This window comes from Chiloscyllium plagiosum, unplaced genomic scaffold, assembly GCF_037043375.1.
Source record: "Chiloscyllium plagiosum isolate Xiang-an unplaced genomic scaffold, Cpla_swu_hap1 HiC_scaffold_10, whole genome shotgun sequence".
In the NCBI taxonomy this organism is placed as follows: domain Eukaryota; kingdom Metazoa; phylum Chordata; class Chondrichthyes; order Orectolobiformes; family Hemiscylliidae; genus Chiloscyllium; species Chiloscyllium plagiosum.
Window position 1 is genome coordinate 103781466 of NW_028270148.1, and position 12977 is coordinate 103794442.

Genomic DNA, 12977 nt, shown 5'->3' on the forward strand with positions numbered 1-12977 from the left:
CTCAATACTAATAAAATGCAATAACATCAGCATCTGTTGTCACAGCAACATTAAGGGGACCATTCCCTGCACGCACAAACACAGTTAGTGGTATCATAATGACAGCTTGCCTGGTTCAATTATGGAATTTATTCTATAATTCTTTAAAGATAAAATAGAAAATACATTTGAGAGTAGTAAAAGAAACATGGAATTATATTTAAAAATAAATGAAAAAATGGGAAAGTGATTTAAAAATCAATAATGAACAAATCTGAGATTGACCTTGTAGCTGTCTACTGGCAAAAAAGGATCCGGATCTCAACTCCATCTCAGATTTTCAATTTTGAAACCTTTGAATGAGTTGATAGATAGCACTGCTGCCTCACAGTGCTAGTACCCTGGGTTCAATTCTAGCCTTGGGTGACTGTCTGTGTGGAGTTTGCATATTCTCCCAGTGGCTGCGTGTGTTTCCTTCGGGTTCTCCAGTTTCTTCCCACAGTCCAAAGATGTTTAGGTTAGGTGGATTGGCCATGTTTAATGCAAGGTTACGGGGAGAGGGTCAGATTGGGTGGGATGCTCTTCGGAGGGTCAGGGCAGATTCAATGGGCCAAATTGCTTTCTTGTGTACTGTAGGGATTCTATGATTCTAATTTTAAAAAATGATTTGACTACATTTTTTGAAGAAAAATCTCTCTTTTGCTCAAACCTGGGGTTATGAGCCACATTATGCACCAACTGAGCTAGTGGGCTTTGAAGGAATTCTCCTTACATTGCCTGTCCAACTTGTTAACTCAATTTATACAGCTTTGCACACTCTATGGTGGTCATACAAATGAACTATTTGCCATTAGATGCCTTTATAGCAGGTTGGTGCTTGTAAAGTGGTGAAAGGTAATCTTTCATTCTTGCCCACATTTGGATGGTCCATGAATTGTAAATTTCCAAATAACTCATTTCGACTATTATAGTTTTTTTTTACGTGTTTAAAAACAGCCAGCAGCAAAACATCAGTCTTAAACTAGAGAAAGTTTAGTTTATTGCAACACTTTTGCTGAAAGTTACATAAGTAAAATGTGACGTATTTGTTGAGCAAAGTCTATTATCATCGCAGGCCTGTTGAGATCTTCAGGATCCTCTCTGTTTGAGGTGAAGAGGTAAAATAGCTGAAATCAGAATTCAGCAGCCACAACGGCTTGTCCAGTGGTTGGAGGTTGCTTCTAGCTGGACAGAGGTGGACTGAGAAAAACAAGTTCTGGAAGAGAGTGAAGACCCCATTATTTCACTTTTTCAGTAATGCAGATTGTGGCCAGCCTGGTTTAGTAAAGCAGTTGTTAGCCATCTGCCTTTCTTTCTGTCTGTCTGTCTGTCTCTATCTGATGGTCTCTCTCAGAGGTTTTCCTGAGTTCTATTTAAGCTGGTGTCTCACAGCCTGTCATATGCAGATCAGAAACTTTAAATGGCTGCTATGAAAACTTTGATGAATTATTGTTCCGCAAAGCAAAGGTTTCATTTATGGGATGTGGACTTTATTGCCTGGACCAGCATTTATTGCCCATCCCTACTTACCATTGAGAAAGTGGTGATGAGCAGTCTTTTTGAATCGTTGTAGCTCATTGGTGTAGGTATACCCACAATGCTATCCAAGAAGGAATTCCAAGATTTTGACCCAGCAATACTGAAATAATGGCTAATATATTTCCACAACAGGATGGTGAGTGACTTGGAGGGGAACTTGCAGACATTGATGTTCCCATGTATTTGCTGCCCTTGTCCTTATTGATGACAATGGTGAATGGCTATCTGAGGGGCCTTGGTGAATTTCTTCAATGCATCCTGTAGTTGGTTTGTACTACTGTTACAGAATGTCAGTGGTGGGGGGACTGAAAGTTCATAGAAGTGATGTTAACCAAGCTGGCTGCTTTGTTCTGGATGATGTCTAGCTTCTTGAGTGTTGTTAGAGCTGCACCTGTTCAGGCAAGTAGAGAACAGGCCTTTATGCTCCTGACTTGTGCATTGTAGATGGTGTGTGGGCTTTGGGAAGTTAGGGATGAGTTACTCACTGCAGGATTGCTAGCCTCTGACTTATTCTGTTGTCATAGCATTTATATGGCTGGTCCAGTTCAGTTTCTGCTCAGTGGTAATGCCCAGGATGATTTTACATGACGTTCAGCATGTTAATGCCATTGAATGTCAAGGGGTGAGGGTTAAATTCTTTCTTCTCGCGGATGGTTTTTGTTTGTCTCTTGTGTGTTACTAGAGTTACTTGCCACTTGTACCCTACATATTGTCCAGGTCTTGCTATATTTGGACATGGACTGTTTCAGTATCTAAGGAGTCATGAATGGTGTTGAACATTGTGTAATTGTCAGCAAACATCCTCATTTCTGACCCTATGGCAGAGAGAAGGTCATTGACGAAGCAGCTGAAAATGGTTGGTCCCCAGACACTTCCATGAGAAATATGGGGTTCTTATGGTGCAATGGTAATATCCTCACTTCTGAGCTGGATGACTTGGGTTCAAGTACAACCTGCTCAAGAGATGTGCAATAACATCTCTGGGCAGGTTGATTAAAAGCATCTTTCTACTCTGAAGAAACTCCTGCCGACATGTTCTGGATTTCTAATGACTGACTTCCAATAAATACAAACGTCTTCTTTTGTGATTTGGAGATGCTGGTGTTGGACTTTGTACTTTTGGAGCGCTGCTTGACAACCACCTGATGAAGGAGCAGTGCTCCAAAAGGTAGTGCTTCCAAATAAACCTGTTGGACTATAACCTGGAGTTGTGTGATTTTTAATCTTCTTTTGTGACATACAGCAGAGAGTGTTCCAATTGACTCTAATTTTACTCGGGTTCATATCTTTAAATAAAGACTCAACTACTGTCTTAGCAATCCTTGTTGGTTGATTAGTACATTAAGATAAACAAAAGAACACAACATGGTGGCAGCGGTGTTTTTGAAGAGTCACTGTGAAATGTATAAGCCTCAACATTTTCATGTACAACAGAAGAACTGATGTGGAAGTGACTCACAATATTGAACTGTGTAAGTGATTCTGCAACACTGTAAGTATCCCACACATAGTCCTTACATCCTTGGATATCATACCTTGCTCCATTAAGCAGGTAGTGTCTCCCTGTAGGATTGCTGACCTGGGAAATCATGAGTCTATCTGCTGTGGAGATTTGTGTAGGAATAGCCACCAGATAGCTGATTCCTTGTGTGTAGAATTTGGCATTGTTCCAAAGACATGAGGCTCCACTCTTGTGGCAGGGCACCTTTTCAGGAGTTTGGGGGTGGGATGGGAAAGGGACAGTGAGAATTAAGCACCTGAGATTGGAATAAGAAATGAGGCGACCCATTAACTGCATGTAAAAGCTTGTAGAAGACCTTTTTGTTTTCATTGTTAAATTTACCATTGAAGTTCACAATAATTTTTGAGTTAAGATTGGTGGAGTGTTTAGAAAACTCAGGAAGGCAGCAACAGCAACACCATTGCAACAAACTGTTGCTGGTTAAGATACTGCAAGTCAGGAACTCACAGGAAATCAGGCTCTGAAGAACTGAGAATGTTGAACATTTGAAGCTTTTACAGAATATACTACTGATTCTGCAAAAAAAGCCACAGATTGACAATTACATTTCTAATACTTAATGGGACAGCAGCAGGCCTACTGTTTGAGTTCACTCTGTTCACACAACAGAGCCTATTTTCTGGACCTGTATTGTTTTGAACTGGATAAACAAGTCACCAGGGTTAAAATTGTTCCAGGCAGTTAAGAACTTCACAGCCTGAACACTTCAGGTTTGTCAGATAATAACCTTAGAATTTTCTTCCTGGTGGTGGAAATTGAATAAAGATTTGTGCCCCTTGTGTCTTTCACTGTGTCTCACACCTGCACACACACAACATGGGTGCTGGGGAAAAAAAATAAAAAAATGAGAAAAAACATAACCTTAGAATCATAGAATCCCTACAGTGTGAAAGCAGGCCACTTGGCCCATCAAGTCCACACTGGCTCTCCGAAGAGCACAATCCCCTCACCCTATCCCTATAACCCTGCATTTCCAGTTGCTAATCCACCTAGCCTGCACATCCCTGGACACAATGGGCAATTTCCCATGGCTTGCACATCTTTGGACTGTGTGCAGAAACTGGAGCACCCAGAGGAAACCCACACTGCCACAGGGTGAATGTGCAAACTCCACACAGATAGTCGCCTGAGGGTGGAATAGGATCAAGGGTCCTGATCTCGTGAGGCAGCAGTGCTAACCACTGAGCCACCATGTTGCCCCTTAAAAACCCAAAAAAATGTAGTCAACACTCAAAGATCAAGCAATGTCTGAATGACTCCATCTTTTGATTCATGTCCTTTAAACAACAAGTGATGAGGGCCAATGACCACTTTATTAACTGGTTCAGAGGCAAGGGATCTGATGGCAATTTCACAGTAGAGTTCACTAACACAATAATTGAGCATGTGATAGCAATTGCTTTCATTGAAGCGTTCCAAAGAGTTCTTGGATGAATCCAAAGATTACATTGCTACATAATGAACCACAGACAGAAAGTAATACTGCTGTAGACAGCCTAGAGATTATGCATAATTTGTCCATCATTGGCACTAAGGCCAATGTTGGCAAGTATGACAAACAGCAGCCTCACATTTGCCATCAAGGATTTGGCTGGCTTTCAATAATACCTGCAAGGCATGTGGCATCAGAAGATGCTTAAAACTCCAACACAAAATCCAAAGGCCAGAACTAGTGGTTTGGAATCATGAGAAGTCACAAGTAAAGGCCAGGGAGATACAGCATTCTAACCAACCAAGAGAGTGTACCAAACATTCTCAAAAGATGATCCACAAGATAACCGTCACTTAGGACTGAGGTGAGGAGAAACTTATTCACCTACAGAGTGTGTGCCTGTGGAATTTACTGCCACCGAAAGTGGTAGAGGCCAAAACATTGAATGTTTTCAAGAAGGAGATAGATATAGTACTTAGGGCTAAAGAGATCCAAGTGTATGGGGAGAAAGTGGGAACAGAGCATTGAACTGGATGGTCAGTCATGATCATGTTGAATGGTGAAAGCAAGCTTGAAGGCCTGAACGGTCTACTCCTGCTCCTATTTTCCATGATGTGTGATCAGATGATGAGGATGACCAGCCTACCTAAAAGCAAAGTGAGCAAATATAGATTATGGTGAACATCAAAGAATACATCCACACAGTGGTACCATCAGAAGTCTTTGCCATTAGCTGAACCATCTACCCAGATGCAGGGGTAGGATAACTTATATGCAACTGGATACTGGGGCAGTTGCAAACATTATTCCATTTTGCAGGCTGTTATGAATATGTTCATAAAAGTGGTGGGTAATGGCTCAACCAACTATGACTAGATTTACTGTGTACAATGGCTAGGAAGTTCTGTCCTGGTTTCCATTACACTTGGGTGTTACCACAACAAACAGCTATGCTGTTCTATTTTATATTGTTGACACAGTGGGTCCAGTGATTGCAGTTCACCTCTGAGACTGGTGTGCAATGACCTGCTCTTGGTCAGTACACATGGTATTAAAAAGACAAAGCTGAGGATCAGAGATCACACAGGCCATCATTACTTGAAGAATTGAACTCTTGCCTTAAACTCAGTATGCTTTGCCCAGAGCTGTAACTCTGTGAAGTGAATTTGGATTGTGCAGTCTGTCACCCTATATTGTATGACTATGTGTGTGCGTGTCTCAGAAAGAGGAAAGACGACTCATTACATAACAGTTCTAACTTTTGTTTTGTGTGACTGGTGTCAAAACAACACCTTAAACCCCTTACTCATCGGTTTCCCAATACTAGTGTCAGACAGAGTCAAGCAATCACAAATAAGTGAAAATTCCTGTGAGTTTGAAAGGATTGTAGTGATGGATTTTCCAAGTACATCCACACAGGAGACAGTGGAGATGGTTAGGAATGCCAAAGGAAGAACTCATGAAAGTCATGGACCATGGGTTTGCGGCTCATATCTTGTTTCTAATGAATGAACAGAGATTGTAATTTCAAAGGTAAGTACTCAGAATAATAATCTCTGTGCACCTGAGTGCATGGACTCACTGGCAAAGACTCTCTCGAACATCAGTGGTACAATGGAGGATTTCACGTCCTTTGATGTAAATTGTAGCTCATGGCGCCCTTGCCCTGCTGATAATCACTAGGATCGCCTCAATCACTGTTTTATATGAGCCATATCTCCCTCCTCTTCCTTGTATCAGGAGTTACAGACATCACTCATTCTATTTCTCAGGAATGTGTATACAAAGAAATGGACAAAACCTGGACAACAACAATCTTGAAGATTGCCAGAAAGCAAGACATGTTGCTGAAGCTTTTCATCTTGCACTCATCAGGCCAAACACATGAATATCTCATGGCAACCAATCAGAGCAATTTATAGTATAGATAAAAAGGCTGCTGTTATTGGGTGTGGGCGTTTGCACTCCCTTTTTGATTTTCTGAAAAACCTTCTCCTCTGTTTTTGGCTGCACTTCAGTCCCACGCTCCTGATCTTTGGGCACCCGGTACGGAGGAAGGAGGGCAGGTCTGAAGACCTCCTCGTGGGTCTGCTCCTGGGCCTGGCCAAACTGGCCATCAACAGGTCCAGGCAGCGGGCCATGGAGGGGGTCGTTAGGGCCGACTGCCTGCCCCTCTTCCGCGGTTACGTTAGAGCCCGGGTGTCCTTGGAGAACCAACACCCTGGAGTTGTTCAGGGAGAGGTGGGCGCCGCAGGGAGTGGAGTGCATCATTTCTCCCTCCAACTCTATTTTGATTTAGTCCCTACCCTCCCCCTCACTGTTTTGATCACACAGCACTGTCCTTTGATGTGAAGGGCAGTGTTTGTCACTGGCCACCCGGGTGTTTTCCTGTCTTCCTGGTGGTGGAAATTGAATAAAGATTCGTGCACTTTGTGTCTTTCACTGTGTCTCACACCTGCACACAAAAAAAAAGGCTGCTGTTTGTTCTGTGGTGCTTTGGAGTCCATGGACCATGTACATATGGGGTGTGGGTGTCTGAACTTCGTTTTCAGTTTTCTTAAAGATCTTCTTCTATGTTTTGGTTGCACTTCAGCCCCACGTTCCTGATCTGTGGGCACTTGGTGCAGGTCAGAGGATCTCCTCGTGGGTCTGCTCCAGGGCCTGGTCAAGCTGGCCATTAACATGTCTAGGCAGTGGGCCATGGAAGAGGTTGATACAGCCTTTCCCTCTTCCGCGGTTATGTTTGGGACCAGGTGTCCCTGGAGATGGAATGTATACCAATACCCTGGACCTCTTTAGAGAGAGGTGGGCACCGTGGGGTGTTGTGTGCTTTATTTTCCCCTCCAATTCTATTTTGATTTAGCTCCCACCCACCCCTTCACCTTTTCCATGTAAGCATTGCTCGCTCTGGGCTTTGCTTGTCACTGGTTCATTGGCTGCACGGTGTTTTTCCTGATGGTGGAATGTTAATAAAGTTGTTTTCACTTGGTGCTTTCACTGTAAAAAATATAAAAAAAAGAAAAGGCTGCTGATTGGCTAGCAAATCAACTTTAATTGTTGTTGGCATGGGCAAAGTAATAGGATCTACTGGCTCCTCTAGGTCTGGGATAATTCATAAAAGGTGCAAGATTTCACTGTATTCCTTTGTTTGCAGATGAAAGGTCCTTGCATAATAATCTATGTCACTTCCAGCAATCTAAAATTAGCTATGCTATCAGTTTCACTGATTATCCTACATTGTCTGTTCATGTAGCTCTTTGCACATCTAGATTGTTCTGCAAATGCCTCCCAATCATGAATCAATAGATGTTTTCATTTTGCAATTTGCAAAGCGGCTGGCTGAGTATAGTCTGTCATTTGCTATCATTTTGGCAGAACGGATAGGAAGCGACAATGTAGACAAATGGTACACTTCTAAAGAGTGTGTAGAAATGGAGGATGCCAAATGCACAGATCCTTGAAGGTCATAGGTATATTGAGAAAACAGTTAGCAAAGCACGTGGGGTCATCAGTCCTAGGTATTAAGTACAAAAGAAGGAAAACTTAACTGAAATTGTATAAAGTTCTACTTAGTATAAAACAAATGCACTGTTCCAGTCCTGGCTACCACACTTAAGGAAGAATGTAAAAGTTCATGAGTGCATGGGCGATTTCTCAGAATAGTTTCAGCGCTGAAGGTATTTAGCTAAAAACAAAAACTGAGAGAACTGTGGACGCTGTAAATCAGAAACAAAATCAGAAATTACTGGAAAAGCTCAGCAGGACTTTTGGAGAGAAAAATTTTGAGGAACATTATCTCTGATTTCTCAACACAGATGTAACCAGACTTGCTGAGCTTTTCCAGCAAATACTGTTTTTGTTTTCGAAGGTATTTAGCTACATGGTTAGGTTGGAGAAGCTGGGGTTGTTCACCTTGTGAGATTGAGGGGGGTATTTGATAGAAGTGCTCAAAATTGTAACAGATTTGATTAAGATACTTAAAGAAAATCTGTTCTGATTAGCAGGTGGGACTATGGAATACTGTTTTAAGATTTTGGGCAAGAGATTCACAAGGATGGTGAGGAAGGAGATTAATGATTTCAAAAAGAAATAGGTTGAACACTTGAGGGAAATAAACTTGAAGGGCTGTAGAGGAATGGAGCAAGCTGGATTGGTCCATGGAGAGCTGGCATGGACTGAACAGACCAAATGGCCCCCTTCCATATCATAACGATTCAACCAAATCGTGTGCTGCATCACTCCACCTAATGTTATCAGCAAGATGTCTGACCAATATTTGCAAGTAGATTTTATTTCATTGACAATGGCTCACACTCACGGCTTTGGAGAGTGCACTTGCCAATTATTGATAACAGGAAGGGGGACAGGACCAGGAAGTCTCGTCAATGCTGGCACAGAGTTCAACTGTCAAACTTCAATTGAAAGACAACAGGCTGGATGTGGGATGGGTGTGTGCATGCGTGCGTGCTCTGGGAGAGGCCTGTGGGCAGACCAGTAAAGGGCAATACCATTCTTTGGGAAGCCTGAAGGAAGATACATACTCTCATAGCACTGCAAAAGAACAATTTCAAAAAAATCAAACAATGTTTACTTCAGTCTGGTCACCAGGAGGTGAATGAATAATACTTGTTTGAACAAAAATGTTCAGCTCATTCCTTATGTCCAGTGCAAGTTCAAAATTGCATTGGAGTCCGATTTTACATGAGAACAATAGCTATATGTCATATTTGTAATGGTCTACAAAGGTTAAACATGACTCCTATTCTTGTTTTTGGCAGACTCTGAGTTAGATGAATCTTACCAAAAGGATCATTCTAGACATCTATAAGAATAGGATAGAAACTGAAGAATCACTATTTTGCGGGCTACTATTGGACTGTTCTCATTTGGGAAGTTTGGACCAACATCAGCCCCATTCACCATCTGTTTCGAAAACTCCCACATTGAAAACCCCAATCACAGTGACACCTACAGGGATAGTGGGTACTGCAAAAGTTTATGCAAAATTGGCAAGAATGTACTGGGAGCAAGGTAGGTTGACTTCTCTGAACATTGGAAGCTAGCCCCTCAATCTTACAGCTCTGTACATAAGAAAACAGGCACAAGGGAGCCTGGGAAGAAACCATAAGCCAAAAGACAACAGCTCCTCAGTAACAGTTTCTTCCCAATAAGAGAAAAGTGATGTCTGCTGCAGCTAAAAATCTGTTTCTTGGAACATTGTCACTAGTTTCAGAAAGAATGTAGAGAGATAAATTGTTTGGAAATGTGATGATGTTGCTCGTTTAACAAGGTTATGTTGTCCTCGGTTTTTTTCAGAGGGGTTATAAAGGCAGAGGTTCCGATATGTCTGGGTTTATCGATTTGAAGAGGCTTTTAAGTTAAAAAAAAACGCTCGTACAATGAAAGGGGAGTGTTCCAGTTCTCCCAGCTCAAGTTTTCTCTGGATTGTTTTGGTGTTAGCAGGCTGTTTTGTTTGCAGCTGCATGTCAAGTTTTATCTGGGAACCCAGAGAAGCTGCTGAACTCAAAGAAACAGCTCTATGCTGATTCTCTCTCTCTCACTCTCTGACATCTCTCCTGTAAGAACCTATGTTTGCTTTGATCTTTTTTTTGCCAAGGGTTTTTTTTAATGGGGATTGGCAAGTATTTGGAACAGCATCATTAAGTTGTGATAGAGTCAATTGGGTTTTCAAATAGTTACGTTATTCTAAATATGGTTTTCTTTTGTTGTGTGTAAATAAATTCTGTTTTGTTAAAACTGAGTGGTTGGGCCAGCTGCATCACCCCTGGAATATCCCCCAACACCTGCTTAAAACAACTAGAAAAGTTAGGGTATGGGCTGCCTTCTTGAAATATTTTGAGGGGATCTGGCCTGGTCCATAACAAGTGCAAGAAATGAAGAGAATAACCTATTTATGAATGAACAAAAACTGAAATTGCTGGAAAAGCTTGGCAGATAACAGATAACATTTCAGGTGTAGTGACCCTTCCTTAGAAATTCATTTCCAGCATCTGCAGTTCTTTCAGTTTCTATGTATGTCAGATGCCCTTTGAAAGCTATTCTGTAGGAAGTCCTGGGAATAAACTATCCACCATACCATTAAATCATTCTTAGTATGTGGGTATTAGTATTAACCCTGGCACTTATTGCCCATTGTCTTTTCCTTTGTGAAATTGAATGGCTTGCCAATTTGGAAACTGATTAAGAATCAAACATGTTGATTTGGTGCTGGAGTCACATAGGCCACAACAGGTAAGTATGGCAAGTTCCTTTTTCTCAAAGACATTAATGAATCACTTGGGTTTTTCTGACAACAACAAACTAAAACACAACTGAACACAAGTGAAATACTGTGCACACAACTGAACACAAGTGAAATACTCTGAAATAAAAGCCAAATGTGCTGTAGGAACTCAGCATACCTGGTAGCATCATTGGTCAGAGACACAGAACTAATGATTCAAGTCCAACATGATTCTTTATTGGGCTTTTATGACTATCATGTTTCTCAACTTTATTGACAATTTCTTATTGCCGATTTTGTTTTAGTCTGATTTCAAACTCTCAAGCCTGACGTTTTGCACTTGCCAGCATAGACAAAATGGTACCTGAGGACTGAAACTGGAAGTTCTGTACCTGAACCCAGATCTTGCTCCCACCTTTTTCACTGGAGTGGAGGGATTAATGTAACGTACACATCTGAGGAAATTGCACAATTTGAAGTACAGCTGCCTTCAGCCACATCCAATGTTCGTGAAGGGATTGTTCAAAACATGACTTAAGTACTTTTGAGTCATGAGGTCTAAACCTGCTGGATTTTTTTGGGGAACTATGGCCCCCTTTTGGAGAGGTTTGGTACATGTTTGGATATGGTCATGGGTAACCTTTGTGAGAGGTGAAGTGTTGGGTAAAAGTAGGCATGACTGTCTGTAAAAAACAGATAAGCTCATTGTTTTGCTAAGGGAGTTATCAAGGGCTTGTGCAGGGAGTTTTCAAGAGTACAGCTAAACTGTCAAAGTACTTATGTTTTCTGGTTTTTAAGTATTTGATAAAGACTGTCTACAGTTTTAAACAAATCTGTGATTGCTATTTCACTCTACCTGTTGACATAAGCTTAAGTGTCAATGTTATAGCATTCTTGCTGCATGGCTGATTTCACAAGCCCCCATCATCCATGTTAGTCCAGTTTGATTGACAGTTATAAGTGCTTATACATTCTTTGAAATGGAACTGTGAATACAAATAGTTGCGTTCAAAAGGAATTCATGTCCTTATTCAAATGTCTTTGAAACGTTGTAACTGTACCTGCGTCCATCACTTCCTCTGAAAGTTTATTCTACACATGAACCACTCTCTGTACAATACAAGTTGCCCCTCATGTCTTTTTAAAATCTTTCTCTTTTCATCTCAAAAATACTGCCCCTAGTCTTGAAAAGCCCCATCCTCTGGAAAAGACACTTGCTTTTCACCTTTTCTATACCCCTCATGATTTTATAGAGCTCTATAAGGTTACGCCTCAATGTCCTGCACTCCAGTGAAATAAATCCCTGTCTATCCAGCCTCTCCTCATAACTCAAACCCTCCATTCCTGCAACATCCTTGTAAGTCTTTTATGAACACTGTCCAGCTTAATAATATCCTTCCTGCAACAGGAAACCAAAGGATATTGCACTCTAGAAGAGGCCTCACTAATGTCCTGTACAACCTCAACATGTTGTCCCAACTCCATGTCGTCCAGTCAAAAGACTGAGCAATGAGGGTTAGCATACTAAACATCTTCTTAACCACCCCGTCTACATGTGAGACAAACTTTGAAGAATTATGAACCTGAAACCCTGGGTCTTTCTGTTCTACAACACTATCCAAGGCCCTACTTTTAATTGTAAAAGTCCTGCCCTACTTCACATTTATCCAAACTAAAATCTATCTGCCACTCCTCAGCCCATTAACCCAATTGATCAAGATCTCTTTGTAATACCTTCTTCACTGTCCACTTTAAAACCAAGTTACCACCTTCTCTAGATAATTTTGTTTACTTGGACTGGTTTACACTGATAAAACCTCTGGCTTAAAACCACACACAGTTTATAGCAATTCATGCAGGAAAATAAAGGTTCAAGCTGGACCTGTTTTAATGCTGAGTAGAAGCAGCTGTTGCGGTTTTGATTGCTTCTCCTTTGAACATCCACATCCACAAGTTGTTTGACTCTTTGACAGTCAATCACATAGTTGTTGGCAGCCAGGAGGCCTTTTTCATTGATAACTGGTCACTAGTCTATAGACAAATTGCTACTTGTTGCCTGCCGAATCTCCATTTGTACATAGTGCTTGGCTCCAGTTCATCTGTAACCAGACTTCCACCACTGCTTGAACATACAGCTGTGTAAATATCACTTACAATGTCAAGTTACTTGTGTTTAAAAACTGCAGAAATCCTTGGTTTTTAAACTAATTCTTTTCCTATTT

The 12977-nt window shown here is 41.3% G+C and overlaps 1 long non-coding RNA gene across 1 annotated transcript; it reads right to left on the bottom strand.

Annotated features, from left to right (window-relative positions):
- Positions 1–829: 829 nt before the first annotated feature.
- On the bottom strand, positions 830–12658 carry LOC122553065 (uncharacterized). The gene is made up of 3 exons (XR_015758312.1): positions 12638–12658; positions 3807–3902; positions 830–1234 (listed from the first exon to the last, which is right to left on the bottom strand). It is a non-coding gene; the product is annotated as an uncharacterized LOC122553065 (long non-coding RNA).
- Between the last annotated feature and the right edge of the window lie 319 nt (positions 12659–12977).